Here is a 9,688-nt window from a genome sequence, read left to right as displayed (position 1 = left end):
GTTGATGTTATCAGCTAATGATTATTCTTTTCCTCCTCTCCCCTCTTACGTTATCATGGTTCCCCCTTTCTCCATGAGAGAATAATAATCGACCACTCCATTAGCTCTGGGTTCAGTTGTTAATTTGCATTAATAAATAGAATGCTAGCGGACCTGAAGCAAGAAGAGGTTTTAAATCTGCTGGCAGGGATGGGCTTTCTCCAAAAGTCTGCTTGTCCTGAGTTTCTCCTCAGGTAGCTGCTGATCCAAGGAGAATGAGGAGACTGACAGAACAGGTCTCCGCTCAACCCGAAGTCTGAAGCAAAGGCACCCTATCCAACCCACAGACACGTCAATGAGATAAATAAACCCTTAGTGCTGTTCACCATTGGGGTCTATATTTTCATGCAGCATTACTGCAAGCAGTAGCTGACTAATATAACATGTATAATGCTCACTGGAGATTTTAACATAAGTTCCAGCTTTTATAACACAGAAGGAGTTGATCCTACTTTTCATACTTATGAACTCCAAAATCTAACAAAAATGATTTTTTTTCAATTCCCTTTTAACAGATTACAATGATATTTCACATTTGCAATCCTGTGACCATACGCCAAGATATAAAATCTCTATTAAATGTGTTTGCCTCATTTTCTAATTTTTCTATTAAATGATCTCTCTATGCATCAAAAGCTGGCATTAACTGAAATAGTTTTATGCTAATATTTTTCTTCTGAATAGAACATCTTATTTCAAAAAAGTAGTCTGAGATATTTTTAAGGGCTTAGTTATAGAAGATCCTTTCTTAAGATTTTTTAATGGAGGACCTCATTTTCTCTTTAGACAAATAAGATATTTATTTAGCAACACTATGTTTTTGTACTGTGCTTGGGGCTGAAATTGAAAATGTAATTTTTTAGAAAAATATCTTGCTCTCAAAGATTTATGTGAATTTGGCAGCAAAATCTCAGAATACTGAGATATTAGGGAGTGTTGTTTCTTTTTTATTTTTCTCTCTCTTATGCTCATTGCTGTAAGAGGGAAATAAGATATTTATTTAGCACAAATAAGATATTTATTTAACAACACTGTTTTTGTACTGTGCTAGGGGCTGAAATTGAAAACATGATTTTTTTAGAAAAATATCTTGCTCTTAAAGATTTATGTGGATTTGGCAGTGAAATTGCAGAATATTGAGATATTAGGTAGGTTTTTTTTTTCTTTTTCTCTCTTATATGCTCACTGCTGTAAGAGAGAAATATGTTAGTGCTACAAAAAGAGATAATCTCTGCCAGAAGCAGGGGAAAGAACACTTCTTCCATTCCAGTCACATAAACCACACAAACACATAGGCACCTTCTCCTCTACTTCCATCATCTCCACTATCACTAGACTACAGAGAGAAAGATAGAAGAGGCCGGATGTCTTAATAGTAAAAAGACCTTGCCACCTAACAGCATACCAGAACAACAGAAATAACCCAGCATGAATTGGCTGAATGTATGCCACAGGAATATGACACCAGAGGTATCCTTACTGAAACTCCAAGCCCTGGAATAAGCAGAAAGCCACTGGCTTCAAGAGCAAATGGCCACCAGTCAATGGAGATTTCAAGAGTAATCTATATGGACATATGGCCAATGGCCAGAGGGGCTGCATCCCGCTCATACTGTGTCTGAAGGGGCCAGAGTGATTGAGAGGTAGAAATTAGCTTTACAAAGTATGTAATGTTTTGGCATTCTTTAGTTGTTCCTTTGCCCTCATGCACACACATTTTTAGTAATAGTTTGTACACAACCTTTTAATTTTATTTTTGATCTTGACTTGCTGTAAAAACGTCTCACATTTTATTTTAGTATTTGTAATTATAAATATTGCATGGTCTGTTAAAATGATATAATTTATCCCACCTTCTCATTCCTCAATCCAAATACCATGAAACATTCTTATATACTATATCTTAAATATCCCTAGAATCTGGCCTCCCTTCTGTATTCTCACTACATTATTTCCAGCTCTCAACATATTTCTCCTGAACCACTGTAACTGTGTTTAACCTAACTTTCCTGTTTCCAGTCTCATCTATAAATAAACCAGCTTCGGCAGTGCTGGTGAAGTTGTTGTACATTGAAAAATCTCTTAAGCCATATTTAAACCTAAAAAAGGTAGTACCTAACATATTAGCAATACTTTCTGTTTCACAAAGCAAGGATCTCTCATTTGATCCAAGTGTACCCATTGATCTTCATTACTAATATCTTCACCTGTTTTCCCCAACTACATTGAATCATACCTGGTTGCTTTTGTTGAATTTTATCAAGTATGCCATCCAATCTGATGCTGTGACTTTATGAAAAATCTGTGCACGTATAACAAAATGTTAAGGCTATTTACAAAATATGTATCACTTGACTTTATTTGTCCATAGGAAAATTCAAATGAAAGGGAAATACAAGTTTTTTAAGAATCCCAAATAACACCCAGAGCCTAAACTATGAAGCAGAATAATCATATATGAAAATAAATTAAGTGTAAATGGATAAACCAAAGGAAGACAGCAGAAGTTGAGTAATTTGAGACCTAGCAATATTCTCTAATTGGAGGCTACTTCCTTGTAGAAAATGACAGGTCCCATAGCTGAAAGATGGAAATAAATCCTATATTATTTTGCTGAGAGGCACACATTTCTGACATTGTCTATCTGACATTTCCATTAGAAAGAGATGTCCAGTATTACCAAAAGCCTCCACTGGGAAAAACAGTGGAGCTTCCAGAAGGCTCTATTGCATCTCTTCACATGTAAATCTCTTCCTTATGTTATCTACTTCATACATGAATATATTACCACTAATTCTTTTAACATTTTTCTTAAGCACTCCCCCACTTTCAATAATAAATTGCCAGTCATCAGACACTCTATGCAGAACTGAAGCCAACTTATACTTAAACACTATTTACTTCACTTATAAAGTTAGCTATTTTTTTACTCTGATGATTTAAATCGGGTTAATAAGTTCAAATTGAAATTATAAAGATTTTCTTAAAAAGAAAGAAATAAAAGCAGTATATTTTACTATCCAAAATGGGATAAATTATATTTTATTATGCAGGAGAATTCTACTCTTTAAACTGCTATAGCCTACATTGGAAGTACTAAGGAAACTTTACCTATCACTTGGCTAAATGTAACCAGTGAAAGGGGTTGTGCTGACACAGATAACTCAAAAACCCTCAGGACTCAGTAGCCCTTAAATACCCCTCAGCCCCATCAAGCGTTCCTTAACCATTAAGACACCTGAACCACATTACAAATACATGTGCTCATCTCCATTCAGTAACTGTTAGCCAATTGATAAATTTAATGGGTGGGGATTCTGGACCTGTGCACATAACACGGCCCCCACAATTTCCAAACACACTTGTATGCTTTCTGTCTCTAGACCATCCTGGAGTTTGCTTCTAATTGTTCCCAAATTTATCGCAGTATCAATTGAGTTATTGCTTTGTTTAGAATCTAGTTATACACCCCAAAATCTCCTTTACCTAAGCTAGATCCCTTCTCTCTTCATTTAATCTGAGACAGTGCTTCACAGCAAAATGATTTTGGGGGACATTTTTTAGACTAGACTGAAAAAAAAGAAAGAAGAGACACATATCTAAAGGTAGTCCCAATTCTCAATTCCTCTTCAACCTGCTTTTCTCTTCAACTTTTATTTTATACAGAATGTGCAGGTTTGTTACATAGGTAGAGGTGTGCCATGGTGGTTTGCTGCACAGACCAACCCATCACCTGGGTATGAAGCCCTGCTCTCCCTCTCCCCACCCACCCCTGACAGGTCCCAGTGTGTGATGTTCCCCGCTGTGTCCATGTGTTCTCGTCGTTCAGCTCCCACTTGCAAGTGAGAACATGCGGTGTTTTCTACCCCCTTTTGTTGTCCACTAATAATAGAAAAGCTGCTAATCATGATCTATTGTCTTATAAACCTAGAACATAACTGATGAGGGAATAATTTTATATTTTTATTTATTTAATTTAATGACATTTTAGATTACAGTGAGAAAATAAAAAATAAAGTTTTAACTTATTCTTCTGCCTTTATGTAGACCAGTTCGCTGATTTAAAGTTATCTTATTTCAACTCTGTAATGCAAGTTAAAAAAAAATACTTTCTAGTTTATTTGAAAGCTTTTAAAAGAAAAGAATCATGATTTTTTTTCCTCAAATGGTTAAATCGGCATTAAAAGACATTTAAAACTAAGTTATAATTTTCACACCACACTTCCTCATAGCTATAGTTGTTTTTTATGTGGCACCTTTTCTCCAAGCAGCACCACATGTTTTATAGACTGTAAGTTACTAATCAAAAGGGTAACTATGCTTTAAATTTGAATCTATTTCACTTATCTTAAAGGTAAGTGCTATTTTGAGTGTTTTGCACTTTCAGAATTTTTCACCTCTAAAAAGTAAGTCAAGTTTCCTTCTGGATATAATAAACTGCCAACAACCTAAACATATTTTTAAAGTTAGTAGCTGAATGGAAAAGATAGGAAGAGGAAGATTGTTTTATGAGATCAAACCTCTGGTTTTTCTCTGTCAAAATCCTACCTCTAGCAGTGGCCATTATCTGATGACTTACAAGGTGAATGGAAATGTACCTTTTTTGCATTTTGATAACTTTGAGGTATTCTACATGGAAATAGATTTTTCTATAAATGTTTATGGAAATGTAATAATAGAAAGCTATGTAAACATGACAGCAACCAATTCTATAAATATAAAAAACATTTCATTAGAACACGGATTTTTAAAAAAATGGGTTTTGGCACTATAACAATAAATAAGTCTAATAATTGGATTTTCATTTCTCTCCTGTTTTCTAGTAGCAAGATATATCAGAAACATTTTTACCTCTTTCAAAATCATAGCACATTTGGAAAAAACCATAAAGAGAGCCCGGTTGAGAAACTAATTCTGTAAAATTAACAAAATCAGTTTTTCAACCTGTCCGCTTTTTTTTTTTTTGGTCTGGAACTTTTGGCCTCAAGCAATCCTCCCATCCAGGACTCCCAAAGTGCTGGGATTACAGGCATGAGCAACCGCATCCGGACCCCTTGTTTTCTCCCAAGGCTTTGATGTGTTTTTTCATTTCTGATATTGGAGTCCCTTTACAGACTGTAGCTGGAGCCCCAGCCCTTTTAATAATCTTCCACAAGCAGGGCTGGTAACCCCTTCTGCATGTCTTAGATTCACAGGTAGAACATACCCTCTAATTTCTTGGACCTCTGTTTCTCACTTCTGCTGAATAATATGACATTTTGATGGAGAAAAAGACAAAGGAGGCATTTTTCCCTATTGCTTCCTTTTTACTTAATTTATTTTAGTTAAAGCAGTCTGTGTGTGTGTATGTGTATGTGATACAAACTTTTTAAATCGTAGATAAAATGGCAAAATATAAAGACCAAATTTTCCTCAATAAAGTGTCATTGCAACGGGTTTTTAAAAAACACAAATTTCTGGCTAGGCATAGTGGCTCATGCCTGTAATCTCAGCACTTTTGGAGGCTGAGGTTGGAGGATCACCTGAGGTCAGGAGTTCAAGACTAGCCTGGTCAACATGGTGAAACCTTGTCTCTGCTAAAAAAAAAAAAAAAAAAAAAAAAAAAAAAAAAAAGAAATACAAAAAATCAGCCAGGTGTGGTGGCACATGCCTGTAATCCCAGCCTCTCCAGAGGCTGAGATAGGAGAATCGCTTGAACCTGGGGGCGGAGGTTGTAGTGAGCCAAGATTGTGCCACTACCCTCTAGCCTGGGTGACAGAGAAAGGCTCTGTCTCAAAAGAAAAACAAACAAACAGCAACAACAGAAAAAACCCACAAATTTCATAGCAGTCCAGCTGCAAACAAACTTCCCAAAATAAGAGAGAGCAGCAGTGAGAGATTCGGACAGATCCCTGGCATCTCAGTGCGTGTGCTGCAGTTACCTAAGGGGATTGAGTTTGATACATTTGTGTGAATTTGTGTGGTTTACTAATGCAGAGATTACATGATGAAGGGTAGAAAATGAGTTAGAGTATTTTAAGAGCAGCCTTCACAGAAGGTGAAGAAGAAAAGGGAGTTCAACTAGATTCTCAGGGGAATGGATACCAAGGGGCCCTGTTCCAGTGACCTGCAGGTATGGGCTATGTTTGTCTCACTGCCTGAAGGATTTGCCAATTATACGCTCTGTGACTATGAGCCAGTCTCCAGCTAGAGAAGAAGATGAAATGGTGTAAAAACACTTCTCAAACTTAGTGTTAATGAGGCATTTCCAAAAAGATGGAAGGAATAACCTAGTGAGGAAGAGAAAAAGAAAGAAAATATGGTTCTGAAAGAATAGAACAAAACAAAAGTATAAGGCTGATGAATTCAAGAATATATTGCAGAAAAGGAAGAAGAGGATAAATGTGTATTCCCAAAGCTGTATAATTAAGAGTTTTTTTGTAGATGTTGTTTCTAGGGGTCTCCAAACTTTTCTGAAGACTAATTTATATCAAGTTAAAAGAAATTTAAATTGTTATATGAAGAGCTAATCAGAGTGTGGGGAAAAAGTTTCAATGAAGTTAGGTATCCAGCAAGTAATTTTAAAAATTATTATATCAAAAATAAAAGAAAAAAGAAATTGAACATGTACTTTCAGTACATGTTCAATTATTTATTTAAAATTATATTCACATACTAATGTGCTGACATATTGTATACATGTTAAGATACACACAAAATATAATTCTTCAAAAATGGGACAATATTTTTATAAAAAAGTTATTGGCAAAGTGTACAAAAACTTTCTCACTGTAAATCCTTCAATATTTTTTGTTACAGCATCCGAAGTTTGTTTCCAAATAGAATGCATTTTAGTACTTGGTTTTAAGAGGTGACATTACCATTTCAGCTAAATAAAGTACCTAGAAAATATCTAAATAAAATAGAAAAAAAGTGCATCATTGGCTTCAATAATAATCAAGATAAAGGGTTTTCAATATATATATATATAGTTTGGCAAACATGTTGAAATTAGGCTTTGCATTAAATTTCTGTAGTCCTTCAGCTGGTTGTTCTTAGGAACTGCTCAAAAACGATTTCTAGATTTTTAAAAATGTGAATAGCAATGAGAATCCTTATGGGTAACATATTTGCAACAAAACAATTCCAAATTCCTATCTATTAAACGCTACCTCCATGGGAAGAGTTTCCTTCTCAAGGCGGGGAAAAACAGCCATATTTACCATTCAGGGTCTAATTAAATGTAATTATTTTTAAAAATAAACTTTAGGTGGTATGCAACAGTGTGATTAGGTTAGGATGCTCTTGTTTTTACTAATCTACCCAATACGTGCCTGACAAAGCACTGAGGTATTAACTTTGACAGTTATCTTCAACCAGAGAGTATTTTGCAGAAATCCTTTTATGCAACTTGTTCATTTTGGGAAGATTGGCTTTGTTGGAATTAAATCACAAAATTTTTAAATTTACTAAACACAAACTGAGGCCACCAGCATCAATCTTTATTATTTATACAATAAGCTTTATATATGTCTTCACTTATGAATAAAAATAATTCAGATTCAGGAAATACAGAGAATGCCACAAAGATACTCCTCGAGAAGAGCAACTCCAAGACACATAATTGTCAGAATCACCAAAGTTGAAATGAAGGAAAAAATGTTAAGGGTGGCCAGAGAGAAAGGTCGGGTTACCCACAAAGGGAAGCCCATCAGACTAACAGCTGATCTCTCAGCAGAAACTCTACAAGCCAGAAGAGAGTGGGGGCTGATATTCAACATTCTTAAAGAATTTTCAACCCAGAATCTCATATCCAGCCAAACTAAGCTTCATAACTGAAGGAGAAATAAAATACTTTACAGACAAGCAAATGATGAGTGATTTTATCACCACCAGGCCTGCCCTAAAAGAGCTCCTGAAGGAAGCACTAAACATGGAAAGGAACAACCGGTACCAGCCACTACAAAAACATGCCAAATTGTAAAGGCCATCAAGGCTAGGAAGAAACTGCATCAACTAACGAGCAAAATAAACAACTAACATCATAATGACAGGATCAAATTCACACATAACAATATTAACTTTAAATGTAAATGGGCTAAATGCTCCAATTAAAAGACACAGACTGGCAAATTGGATAAGGAGTCAAGACCCATCAGTGTGCTGTATTCAGGAAACCCATCCCCCATGCAGAGACACACATAGACTCAAAATAAAGGGATGGAGGAAGATCTACTAAGCAAATGGAAAACAAAAAAAAGGCAGGGGTTGCAATCCTAGTCTCTGATAAAATAGACTTTAAACCAACAAAGATAAAAAGAGACAAAGAAGGCCATTACATAATGGTAAAGGGATCAATTCAACAAGAAGAGCTAACTATCCTAAATATATATGCATCCAACACAGGACACCCAGATTCATAAAGCAAGTCCTGAGTGACCTACAAAGAGATTAAACTCCCACACAATAATAATGGGAGATTTTAACACCCCACTGTCAACATTAGACAGATCAACGAGACAGAAAGTTAAAAAGGATACCCAGGAATTGAACTCAGCTCTGCACCAAGCGGACCTAATAGACATCTACAGAACTCTCCACCCCAAATCAACAGAATATACATTTTTTTCAGCACCACACCACACCTATTCCAAAATTGACCACATAGTTGGAAGTAAAGCTCTCCTCAGCAAATGTAAAAGAACAGAAATTATAACAAACTGTCTCTCAGACCACAGTGCAATCAAACTAGAACTCAGGATTAAGAAACTCACTCAAAGCCACTCAACTACATGAAAACTGAACAACCTGCTCCTGTATGACTACTGGGTACATAACTAAATGAAGGCAGAAATAAAGATGTTCTTTGAAACCAACAAGAACAAAGACACAACATACCAGAATCTATGGGATACAAAGCAGTGTGTAGAGGGAAATTTATAGCACTAAATGCCCACAAAAGAAAGCAGGAAAGATCCAAAATTGACACCCTAACATCACAATTAAAAGAACTAGAAAAGCAAGAGCAAACACATTCAAAAGCTAGCAGAAGGCAAGAAATAACTAAAATCAGAGCAGAACTGAAGGAAATAGAGACACAAAAAACCCTCCAAAAAATTAATGAATCCAGGAGCTGGTTTTTTTGAAAAGATCAACAACATTGATAGACTGCTAGCAAGACTAATAAAGAAGAAAAGAGAGAAGAATCAAATAGATGCAATAAAAAATGAAAAAGAGGATATCACCACCAATCCCACAGAAATACAATCTACCATCAGAGAATACTACAAACACCTCTATGCAAATAAACTAGAAAATCTAGAAGAAATGGATAAATTCCTCGACAAATACACTCTCCCAAGACTAAACCAGGAAGAAGTTGAATCTCTGAATAGACCAATAACAGGTTCTGAAATTGTGGCAATAATCAATAGCTTACCAACCAAAAAGAGTCCAGGACCTGATGGATTCACAGCTGAATTCTACCAGAGGTACAAGGAGGAACTGGTACCATTCCTTCTGAAACTATTCCAATTGATAGAAAAAGAGGGAATCCTCCCTAACACATTTTATGAAGCCAGCATTGTCCTGATACCAAAGCTTGGCAGAGACATAACCAAAAAAGAGAATTTCAGACCAATATCCTTGATGAACATTGATGCAAAAATCC

Source organism: Nomascus leucogenys, chromosome 9 (genome assembly GCF_006542625.1).
Source record: "Nomascus leucogenys isolate Asia chromosome 9, Asia_NLE_v1, whole genome shotgun sequence".
Taxonomy (NCBI): Eukaryota; Metazoa; Chordata; class Mammalia; order Primates; family Hylobatidae; genus Nomascus; species Nomascus leucogenys.
The sequence above is the reverse complement of the archived record's forward strand: the minus strand, read 5'-3'. Positions refer to the sequence as shown.